Genomic DNA, 13180 nt, shown 5'->3' on the forward strand with positions numbered 1-13180 from the left:
GCCGCCCGGACGCCGCCCCGTCCACACCACCGGACGCCGCCTCCTCCACCCCGGCCCGCTCCTCCAAGGTAAGCTACCGCCCCGACCCCTATCCCCTTCCCTCCTCCCATCCCATCTCCATATGAGCATGATAATTTGCACTCAGCTTCCGCCAGGACCAGTTTGATGCACATTTCATTCATTGCCTCGAGTAAAATTATTTATTAATGCAGAATGATTATGATCCATGCATTTGAATTCCTATTCACTGATGACCTTCTGAATTGCAGGCAAAGAGAACTCGTGAGAGGACCCCTACCCCTGGAGAATACTGTGGTCCGAGAGGTATGCATGGAGACGAGTTTTGCTTCCCGCAGTTGCATGTTCATCTGGATGCTTTGCTTCCTGTTGTTGATATTGTTTCAGTAGGTTGTCTGATCTGTCTTGTAGCATGAATTTTAGCGTAGCTTATTATCCCACGGTTGACTTTAGCCGACACGATGGGCTATGTATTTTTAGTTCTTCAGTGGTGTCATCCTAGATTAATTCACTCACATCATAGTTGTTCCTCTTGGTTCACTGGAACACTTTTTCATGTAACCAGAGGTTTTAGTATGAACATTGTATGGCTGTCTTGTTTTACACTAGAGATTAGTTAGTCTCCTGGAAGGATGGGGATATCAGGGTGTAGATGATTTGTACTGCGGTTGTCTGATCTGTCTTGTAGCATGATTTTTTTTTACTTGCCGTGGCTTTGCTCAGATTCCTATAATTTAGAGAAGCATATTGTTATATGATTAACTCTGGCCAACACGATGGGCTGTGCATTTTTAATTTTCCAGCGGGTGTGATGTTAGCTTAGTTTACTGTATCGTTGCTCTTGGTTCATAGGTTTTTAGTATGAAGAATGCGTTATTATTTGTGTCTGCCTTTGATTGTTTTTCACTGGAGAATTAGTTGTGTCTCTCCTGGAAAGGGTGAGGGGATACAAAAGACTGGAAGGTAGATTGCAATCAGATGAGATGATATGTGGTCTGATAAGACGCTTTCCGTCCTGTTGGTGATATATGTTTTGTGTAGGTTGCCTCCACCAGTGATGCATACATGCACAATGAACCAGTGATGCCTTGCTTCCACCAGAAGGAAAGTGAAGGAGAAAAATGAACACGATGATCATCAAGTCAACTGGTTATTGGTCGATAGTATAGACAACTAGCTACACTGAGTGACGAAACTAAACAAGCCTGCCTGGCCACCCGTCCATCCTACATGAGGGCAATTACGCCTGAACCACGGAACTATTTAATTTTTTATATAACTCATAAAACAAAAAAAATGGCTCCATTGGGTTTTGGTGCTTCCCCATGGCCAAGACAAGATAACTTTATCATTGTGCTATGAGATTAAACAGGGAGAGGGATGCTAACGCTCCTTTTGCTTGGCAGTATAAAGTACTAGTAAGTATAGATAAGAGGTTGGTTTTTTGATGAATCAACAGTTAACGGGTGAGGCTCAGGTTGCAGTGATGGCTGCAGTATAAAGTAATATTCTTGTTTCGGTGTACATATGTAGGACACAAACAATTAAGGTGTCTATTTTGATTTAGTGCCTTTGCCTCCACTGCCTTTATCTGGATTGAAGCTTCCTTGTGTTTACTTCTGATTACAAGATCTCCATACTCGGAGATTTCTTTATATATGTTGTAGTATAAATATATTGTTTTGTCATTCTGTAATTGTTAGTGGAATTTACACTGTAAATGTTAGTGGGTTTACAGTGTACTTCTAGTGGATTTTTGCTCTGTATTTGCTAGTGGCATTTTTACTGAAACTAAATTGAAAATGGGACTCTGTGCACCAAGTGCATGCATGCATGCTGCTGCTGCTGCTGTACTACTTGTCAAGTGATGCTGCTGCTGCTGCTATCTGCGAGTTGCTGCTGCTAGTTGTGATTTTGTCAAGTGATGCTGCTGCTACTTGTGATCTTCTAAAATGACCCCTTTCTCCTGAAACGTTGATTAATTTCCGTTTCGGTTGAGAAATGGGGCACTCCAAGGTCAAGAAAATTAGCAAAGGTCATGCCCAATTTTCTTGACCTAGAAGGTGCCCGATTCTCAACCGAAATAAAAATTAATTTGCTTTAGTGGTTGGATTAGTTTAGTATTTTTTTCACACACTCAGACACCCTTGCTTGCCATGTGTGTGAGAGAGATAGTGAGAGGAGACAAGAAGAAGGGGGTTAGGAAGATGTTGCCTGCTCATCAAAGCTAACCATCTCCCCCTTTTCACCCCTTTTCCTTTGTCTTTTGTGGGTTGCAAGGAAGCTACTGTCTTAGCTAGCTTAGCTTGTGCACAAATCCCAGTGTTACAATCTAGAAAATTAGCCTGCAAAGATGAGGTCCCATGCTGGCTGTACCACTGCATCATGCAACAGTGCCTTCAAGATCCAAGGCAATATCACAAACATCATAGGCAATTTGACCAAACTCATAACATTGTATCTTTGCAGCAACCAACTTTCTAGACACACCCCTCAAGAACTAGGTTACCCTGAGAATTAGGTTATTTGGTCAACTTAGAGATCTTGTTGCTTGACAATAACCAACTTTTTGACCAAACTTTGTTTCTATTTAGAGAGAAACATGGCCCACAACGATGAGGCCGGGGGTTCGGGCGGCAAGGCATTCCGGGAGCTGTCCCAGGAGCTGGAGGAACAACCTCACTTATATGAGGCCGCCGCCTTCCCCACCGATCCTGAGACCACAGATGGTGCCGCCGAGGATGATCACACTGATGCCACCACTGATGGTGCCGCCGAGGATGCCACCACTGATGATGGCGGCGCACGCACAGATGGCAGCCAACCGAAGAAGCAACAGAAGGACCGGCGCCCGATCGTGCTCCGCACCCTCAAGGAGGAAGTTACTGAAGTGGACTCCAACGGGAATCCAACGGCGCCCGAACGAATAGTCAAGGGGTACTCGCTTCAGCTCGGGTGCATTGTCCGGAGCACCGTCTCGATCAACACCGAGAACCTGAGGCATCCTGACCGAGGGAATTTGCGCAACCTCCTCTTCACGAAGCTGCACGAATGATACAAGTTCCCCGCTGAATTTGAAAACACAAGCCTCAAAGGGAATAAAGTGAACAATGCTGCCCTCACGAAGATGAGCAAGGACCTGTCTACTTGGAAAAGCAATGTGAAGAGAATGATCGAGAAAGGTGAGAGTTATCAGAAGATCAAGGAGAAAAATCCTTCGATCACCGAAGATGACTACAACGACTTCAAGATCAATTGCTCGAGCACCGCAAGCTCCCAATCAAGTGAGTGGGGGAAACAAATGCGGGAGCTGAACATAGGGGAACACACACTCGGTCCCGGCGGTTACAGAGTGGCGGAGCCTATATGGGACAAGGAGGATGCGAACCGTGCCGAGCAAGGCCTACCGCCCCGCTTCGAGAAATACAGCGGTAACAAGCGGACTAGGAACTATGTCAGGGCCCGGTACAAGGAGGACCCGATAACAAAGGAGCTTACCACGGATCCGAAGACCAGGGCGCTTGAGCTTGTTCTGGTAAGGAATACACCCCCGCGTAATTAGCTCCATATGGTTGCATTCTAATTAATGAAGCCAAATTTCTAAATGGTTCACATTCCTTCCGCAGGCGACTGAAAGCAGTAGCGCGGAGTTGACTAAGAGCAACCCTTGGGACACCACTCTAAATAGGGGGTTGAATGTAATGAAGAACAAGGATAAGCTCAGTAAGCCGACGTCAGCTGGTAGTGTGGCCGGCTAAGGCTTGTCGACAAAATGGGGGTCATACTATACCGCTGGTGTGCGGAAGGAGAAAAAGACCAGCTCGGAAAGCCAGGCGCGAGAGGTTCAAGAACTCAAGGCACAGGTGGCGCGGATTCCGGAGATTGTCCAAGAGCAAGTGGAACAACGACTCGGAGCGACGATCACCGCCCTTGTGCCTACCTTGATCTCGGGGTTGAGTGCGTGGATTGCAGGCGGCCAACAGGGGCCGCCCCCGATTCCTAGCTTCACGGCCAGCAACTCGCATAATGCGATGGCGGGGCCATTGGTGCCTCCGGCGGAGGCGGCATTGGTGTCTCCGACGCTGGCACGGGAGCTTAATGCACCCGGGAGTACGCCGGCCGGCACCTCTTCAGCAAGCGGCCCCTCCGTCAACTGCACGCCCGCCGTTGGCGGTGCCTCGACATTAGCCGAGCTCGACGCCATCATCATGGTAACTAATTAAGCCTCTCTCGGCCGAGGACTTCATCTCCTTGCCTTTGACTGGGCATCCCTGACGCCCTACATGTTTTCGCAGGGCGCCGCCGACGTTCCGTGCACTCTCCTCCAGTTCGTGAACAACGAGTTGGTCGATGTCACCAAGGGCAAAATCGTTCAACCGGGCAACCCCTTGTTCCACGGTACCCAGATGCCACCCAACTTGTTTAGGGTTCAACTGGTTCGGGTGCTGCCAGGCTGCGATGACTTGTTACCTCCGATTCGACCCGTCGGGGCCGACGATGAAGACGTGATGACCCTCAGCGCCTGCCTGAGCTGGCCCCTGCTTTGGCCGAAGAGCCAGATTCGTTTGGGGGCGGGGGACACCACCCTAAAGACAACACCGCCAGTCGTGCCGGCGCCAAGTCGTCCCCATGGCAAGACCGCCGTAACGGTGCCGGACATCCCTATGCCACTGGATCCAAACATGCATATGGCACAGGATCAGAACGACGACGACGACGACGATGATACATTTGGCAACGTCGATCAGTACTTTGCCGAGCATGGGTACGATGGCGACTTCATGGGGCCTCCTTCTCAAGAACCAAACCCAACAAAAGACGTGTGCGATCTAGCTCGTACCGCGGAGAAGCCAAGTTGCAACAGGCGCCGTCTGGCGTTCAGCTCTCAGGAGACGCCTCCAGCTGCCGACTTCACCGAGCCTCAGATAGGCGAGGTGCGAAATATTATCAGCCCCAGCACACTCAAGAAGGCGGTCTGTGAGCAGAACTCGGTCCCATTACAGGAGAAGAAGAAGGCACGCAAAAGAAAGACTAAGAAGGGTGCGAGCCAGCCGGCACCGAGTACGATCCGTGCTCAGGACGGGCCACCTTCACCGCAGGATATCTCGAGGAGGGTGCATGTGGCGGGTAGGGCGATGCTACCGACAAATATGCTCAATGCTGCAACCGGTGCTATGCGGAGTCTGCATGACAATGTTCTTGCTTTGGAGAAGTGGCGTCTCAGAGAGAAGGATGTGGCATACCCGGTTTTCGCGGCCAAGGTGCCAGAGGGCAAGGGCTTTGTGGATAACTCCATTGGGCGTACGATCGTCCTGCGTTTTGATGACATCCACGCTATGTTGAACCTTCATCCGCTGCACTACACCTTCGTTCGGCTATTTTCACTGAGTATGGAGATGCGGATCATTCGCGACAAGACCCCGGACATCATGATAGTCGACCCCTTCTACATGCGTGCCAAGATCTTGGGCAGCGCTGGGGACCGGCAAGTCACGAGTTCTTACCTCGAAGGCGTCATTCTGGCAAACCAAGATAAGGATAACTTCCTCGTGCCTTACTTTCCCGAGTAAGTCCTCCCCTCAACCGGCCCGTAACATATGAATTCTTACATTTCGATCGTTTTTCTTTTAACATTCCGTGTTTTCTGCAGTGACACACGTTGCACGCTCATCCTCCTAAGCCCCAAATATTCCATGGCCACGTATTTCGACCCGGACCGTCAGTCGAACGTAGACTACACAAATGTCAAGAAGGTTCTTGATGATGTTCTCCCCGGCTACGCCCAATCTGGATGCACCTTCACCAGGCCTATTCGTAAGTACGGCAAGCACGTGTTCTCCCACAATACGACGTTCTACTGCGTTAAGCAGCCGCCTGGCGGTCAGAAGGGTGCCTACTACGCCATCCATCACATGCGGGCGATCGTACGGGACCATCATCAACTTCTGCTACCGAGTAAACTCAAAGATTGGGCCGCGAGCGTGTCGGCAATCCAGGACGCGGACCTCCGACAAGAATTCTTTCGCATCCAGTCGGAGTTTGCGGAAATCATCCATCAAGATGTCCTTCGTACCTCGGGGCAGTTCTACCTCAGAAATCAATCGTCCAACAGTGACATCGACACAATGCTACAAATGCAGGATGACAACGCATGTTCTTTCATGACTCCCACGATAGACGGCGGCTTCATCCACGCTCCGGTCCCTTGAGTTGAGTTGTCTAGTTCTGAAACATCGATTGGCTCATGTTGTAATTAAACTTTAATGAACTTGTAGTATGTCTCTTTGGTTTCGAGAGTCGTTCAACTTAGATGTAATCGATGCTATTAATGTCTTGCTTTTCTCTTCCGATCGTTCTGTTGCATACTTATATATTGCTTATGTATTGTCTGTGAATTGGTACTAACGTTTCGTTTGGCTAGTGCATAGTGATGCCGACGTATGTCGTGTACAAGGGTAAGGTTCCCGGAGTCTACGATGACTGGGAGGAGTGTCGGAGACAGGTTCACCGATTCAGCGGTAACAGTTACAAAGGGTACACCACTAGGGCCGAGGCCGAATCTAGATACGCCCGCTATCTAGCGGGAGAGGGGAGGGAGCATTGGAGGAACCGGATGAAGACGAGTTTCATCGTGATGATGCTCATCGTGATGACCGCAGCTCTCTTCTATGTGATGGTAGTTTAGATGATCGATATCGACTTGTAATGTGAAGACAGACTCGCTACTCGCGGTCTCGAGACTTGTAATATAATGTTCTATCTTTGTTCGGTCTTTTCAATTCGGAGACTAATATGATGAATTGTATTCGGAGACTAATATGATGAATTGTATTCAAAGACTAATCTTCTATTGTATTTGATGAATCTGTTGTTGATGTGTGCTGTCTATATTTTGTCAAATTATACATTTTGTAACCTGTGCAAAAAACAGAAAATAAAAAAATAAAAAAAACCTAATATTCATACTAATGGCGCATCACATGACAGTGCGCCATTAGTATGACAGTGCATACTAATGGCGCATCACTGGGCAGTGCGCCATTAGTATGCCGCGGTTACTAATGGCGCATCCGGAGGTGGTGCGCCATTAGTATGCCAAAGCACCTGGGTATACATGGCCCCTGGGAGGCATACTGATGGCGCATTTGGCCTATACTAATGGCACACCCGAGGTGCGCCATTAGTATACCAGATACTAATGGCGCACCAGGTGGTGCGCCATTAGTAAAAATTACTAATGGCGTGCTGTTAATGGTGCACCACAGATGCGCCATTAATGGCCATATTAGGTGCGCCATTAGTAGTGGTTTTTCTAGTAGTGTCCTGATGAACAATTAGCTGTCATAAATGCTTCTCGTACTGCTCCATGGTATGCTGATTATGCTAATTACATTGTTACTAAATTTATACCACATAGTTTCAGATACCAACAAAAGAAAAAGTTTTTCTATGATTTAAGACATCACTTCTGGGATGACCCACACCTTTATAAAGAAGGAGTAGATGGTATTATTAGACGTTGTTTACCTGAGCATGAACAAGAACAGATCCTACACAAGTGTCATTCCGAGGCTTATGGAGGGCACCATGCTGGAGACAGAACTGCACATAAGGTATTGCAATACGGTTTTTATTAGCATACTCTCTTCAAGGATGCCCGTAAGTTTGTCTTGTGATGAATGTCAAAGAATTGGTAATATTAGTAGACGTCAAGAAATGCCTATGAATTATTCACTTGTTATTGAACCATTTGATGTTTGGGGCTTTTATTATATGGGACCTTTTCCTTCCTCTAATGGGTATACACATATTTTAGTTGCTGTTGATTACATTACTAAGTGGGTAGAATCTTTTCCAACTAGTAGTGCTAATAATAACACCTCTATTAAGATGCTTAAAGAAGTTATTTTTTCGAGGTTTGGAGTCCCTAGATACTTAATGACTCATGGTGGTTCACATTTTATTCATGGTGCTTTTCGTAAAATGCTTGCTCAGTATGATGTTAATCATAGAATTGCATCTCCTTATCATCCACAGTCTAGTGGTGAAGTAGAATTTAGTAATAGAGAGCTTAAATTAATTTTGCAAAAGACTGTTAATAGATATAGAACGAATTGGTCCAAGAAACTTGATGATGCATTATGGGCTTATAGAACTGCATATAAAAATCCTATGGGTATGTCACCGTATAAGATGGTTTATGGAAAAGCATGTCACTTACCTCTTGAACTAGAACATAAGGCATATTGGGCCATTAAAGAGCTCAATTATGATTTCAAACTTGTTGGTGAGAAGAGGTTATTTGACATTAGCTCACTTGATGAATGGAGTACCCAGGCGTACGAGAATGCCAAACTGTTTAAGGAAAAAGTTAAAAGATGGCATGACAAAAGGATACAAAAACATGAGTTTAATGTAGGTGATTATGTATTGTTATAAAACTCCCGTTTAAGATTTTTTGCAGGAAAACTCCTTTCTAAATGGGAAGGTCCTTACGTCATCGAGGAGGTCTATCGTTCCGATGCCATAAAAATCAACAACTTTGAAGGCACTAATCCGAGGGTGGTGAACAGTTAAAGAATCAAACATTATATATCAGGTAATCCTATAAATGTTGAAACTAATGTTATTGTAACCGTAACTCCGGAGGAATACATAAGGGACACTTTCCAGAACGTTTCAGACTCCGAAAGGGAATAGGTACGTGGTAGGGTAAGTAAACCGACTCCAAAACAGTTATAATAGCAATTTTCCCCGTTTTGGAATATTTAAGAAAATAGGAAAATAAGAAGTAGCCCGGGAAGGACACGAGGCGTCCATGAGGGTGGAGGGCGCGCCCCCCTGCCTCGCGGGCACCTCGTGTGCTCTCCGGCCTCCATTTTCTGGCACGATACTTCTTTTGGTCGGCAAAAATTCATTATATAATCTCCCAAAGGTTTTGACCACTGTATCACGCAAATATCCTCTGTCTTTGTTTCGAGTTGTTTCTGCTGTAGATTAGAGCAATATGTCATCCCAAGATTCGGAGGGAGAAAGCTATGTGGCTGATTACCTTGCAGATCATACGGGGACATGGAGCATTATGGTTGGACCACGGAGGAAGAAGAAGACTATGAGCCTAGGGGAAAGGAGTAGACGAGCTCAGATGAAGATGAAGTCCCATTACCTCAACCTGGGGACATGCATGTGGAGTTCAAAAAGTCAAGCCTCCCCGATATAGCAACGAAACCTAAGATCGAGTTTATCCCTTTTCGCCTCTTGCAGGAGAACAAACAGGAACTATGCAAAAAGGTATTAAGCTTTGAGAAGGAGATCGATGACCTAAGGAAGCAAAATTCTATCCTCAAGCGCAAATTAAGGAAGAAGCACACGCCATCAACAACTCTATCATCACCAACAGCTTCTTCAACAACAAAGAAGAGCTGAGTATCGGGTATGGGCACTCCCGTTGGCAACTGACAAGCTTGGGGAAGTGCCCCGGTATCGTATCACCATCACACTTTTATCTTTACCATTTTTCTTAGTTCGATCCTTTTGGTAATATCTTGATCTAGTAGAATAAAGTTTTAGTATGATCTAGTTTTGAGTTTTGTTTTATGATCCTTCTGCGTAATCGAGCCCGTGAGCTATATATAATAAAGATTAGTGTTGAGTCAAGGGCTTGATTATCTTGCTATGATCTTGAGGGAATAAAATAAAAGAGAAATAATAAAAATAAATAAAGAGATCATATGGATCTTATGGAGAGTAATGACTTCACATATAAAGAGTATGATGAATAAAAGTTGTTGAGAGTTGACAAACATAGCTTTGGTCATCATTGCAATTAATAGGAAGTGATAAAGAAAGAGAGGTTTTCACATATAAATATACTATCTTGGACATCTTTTATGATTGTTAGAACTCATTAAAATATGACATGCTAAAGAGTTGACGTTGGACAAGTAAGACAACGTAATGGGTTAGGTTTTCTTACATCTGAAATAAATTATATTGTCATGGATCTTCCAACATGTTGAGCTTGCCTTTCCCTCTCATGATAGCCAAATTCTTTGCACCAAGTAGAGATACTACTTGTGCTTCCAAATATCCTTAAACTTAGTTTTACCATGAGAGTCCACCATATCTACCTATGGATTGAGTAAGATCCTTCAAGTAAGTTGTCATCATTGCAAGCAATAAAAAATTTCTCTCTAAGTATGTATGATTCATTAGTGTGGTGTAATAAGCTTTATACGATCTTGTGATGTGGAAGAAATAAAAGTGACATACTGCATAATAAAGGTCCATATCACAAGTGGCAATATAAAGTGACATTCTTTCACATTAAGATTTTGTGCATCCAACCATAAAAGCACATGCCAACCTCTGCTTCCCTCTGCGAAGGGCCTATCGTTTATTCTTGTATATTACTTCATGTAAGAGTCATGGTGATATTCACCTTTCCTTTTTACATTTTATCCTTTGGCGAGCACAATGTGTTGGAAAGATCCAGATATATATAGCTAATTGGATGTGAGTTTTCATGAACTATTATTGTTGACATTATCCTTGAGGTAAAAGGTTGGGAGGCAATACTATAAGCCCCTATCTTTCTCTGTGTCCGATTACAACTTCACGCCCATAAATATTGGGTGAGTGTTAGCAATTATGAAAGAATAAATGATAGTTGAGTATGTGGACTTGCTGAAAAGCTCTTATATTGACTCTTTCCGATGTTATGATCAATTGCAATTGCTTCAATGACTGGGATTATAGTTTGTTAGTTTTCAATGAAGTTTATTATTCATATTTGAAACTGTGAATGAATTGTTACTTTACCATAACAGATCATATGACAATATATATAAATGTTGTTGTTATAATAACGATCATGATGCCCTCATGTCCGTATTTTATTTTATCGACACCTCTATCTCTAAACCTGTGGACATATTTTTTGATTTTGGCTTTCGCTTGAGGACAAGCGAGGTCTAAGCTTGGGGGAGTTGATACGTCCATTTGGCATCATGCTTTTATATCGATATTTATTGCATTATGGGCTGTTATTGCACAATATGTCACAGTACTTATGCATATTCTCTCTTATTTTACAAGGTTTACATGAAGAGGGGGAATGCCGGCAGCTAGAATTCTGGGTTGGAAAAGGAGCAAATATTAGAGACCTATTCTGCACAACTCCAAAAGTCCTGAAACTTCATGGGAGCACGTTTCAGAATATATAAAAATATAGGGCGAAAGAAGTACCAGAGGGGGGCTACCCGCTGTCCACGAGGGTGGGGGCGCGCCCTACCCCCTAGGCACGCCACCCTGCCTCGTGGGCCCTCTGGCAGCCCTCTGATGCCCATCTTCTACTATATGAGGTCTCTCGTGGAGGGAAAATCATAAGCTAGCTCACGGGACGAAACTCTGCCGCCACGACGCAGAACTTTGGCGGAACCAATCCAGGGCTCCGGCGGAGCTGTTCTGCCGGGGAAACTTCCCTCCGTGATGGGGAAATCATCACCATCATCATCACCATAGATCCTCTCATCGGGAGGGGTTCAATCTCCATCAACATCTTCACCAGCACCATCTCATCTCAAACCCTAGTTCATCTCTTGTTTCCAATCTTTGTCTCAAAACCTCAGATTGGTACCTGTGGGTTGCTAGAAGTGTTGATTACTCCTTGTAGTTGATGCTAGTTGGTTTATTCGGTGGAAGATCATATGTTCAGATCCTTTATGCATATTAATACCCCTCTGATTATGAACATGAATATGATTTGTGAGTAGTTACTTTTGTTCCTGAGGACATGGGAGAAGTCTTGTTATAAATAGTCATGTGAATTTGGTATTCGTTCGATAGTTTGATGAGATGTATGTTGTCTTTCCTCTAGTGGTGTCATGTGAACGTCGACTACATGACACTTCACCATTATTTGGGCCTAGGGAAGGCATTGGGAAATAATAAGTAGATGATGGGTTGCTAGAGTGACAGAAGCTTAAACCCTAGTTTATGCGTTGCTTCATACGGGGCTGATTTGGATCCATATGTTTCATGCTATGGTTAGGTTTACCTTAATACTTCTTCTGTAGTTGCGGATGATTGCAATAGGGGTTAATCATATGTGGGATCCTTGTCCAAGGAAGGGCAGTACCCAAGCACCGGTCCACCCACATATCAAATTATCAAAGTAACGAATGTGAATCATATGGACGTGATGAAAACTAGCTTGACGATAATTCCCATGTGTCCTCGGGAGTGCTTTACTTTGTATAAGAGTTTGTCCAAGCTTGTCCTTTGCTACAAAAAGGATTGGGACATCTTGATGCACATTATTTACTTTATTTACTTGTCACCTGTTACAAATTACCTTATCACAAAACTATCTGTTACCGATAATTTCAGTGCTTGTAGAGAATACCTTACTGAAAACTTCTTATCATTTGCTTCTGCTCCTCGTTGGGTTCGACACTCTTACTTATCGAAAGGACTACGATAGGTCCCCTATACTTCTGGGTCATTAATCCTTATATCGATTTCGACCGAAATCACCTCATTTTTGCAGCGGCATACTTGGTTTCCCAAGTTGATGCCTTGATCATCCTTTTCCTTTCAGAGTACCCATATGCATTGCACGTCATACCTTGCATTCCATGCCATGTCTTGCATCATGTTGCTTGTGCATTGCACCATGATTGATTGTTGTTCCGTTGCTTTTGTTCTTGCTTTGGGTAGAGCCAGGAGATGAGTACGTGAACGAGGAACCTGTTGAGTACGCTAACGAGGAGCAAGCTTTTGACAACTCAGAGAACATTGCAGGCAAGATGACCATTACCCTCGATATCACTTCTATCTTTGCTTGCTAGTTGTTCGTTCTATCTCTATGTCCCGCTACCTACCACTTGTTATATCATGCCTCTCATATTGCCATCTCAAGCCTCTAACCCACCTTCCTAGCAAACTGTTGTTTGGCTAAGTTATCGCTTTTGCTCAACCCCTCTTATAGAGTTGCTAGTTGCAAGTGCGGTTCAGGTTGTTCCATGTTGGAACATGGATATGTTGGGATATCAAAATATCTCTTATTTAATTAATGCACCTATATACTTGGCAAAGAGTGGAAGGCTCGGCCTTATGCCTGGTGTTTTGTTCCACTCTTGTTGCCCTAGTTTCTGTCATA

Source organism: Triticum aestivum, chromosome 4A, assembly GCF_018294505.1.
Source record: "Triticum aestivum cultivar Chinese Spring chromosome 4A, IWGSC CS RefSeq v2.1, whole genome shotgun sequence".
Taxonomy (NCBI): Eukaryota; Viridiplantae; Streptophyta; class Magnoliopsida; order Poales; family Poaceae; genus Triticum; species Triticum aestivum.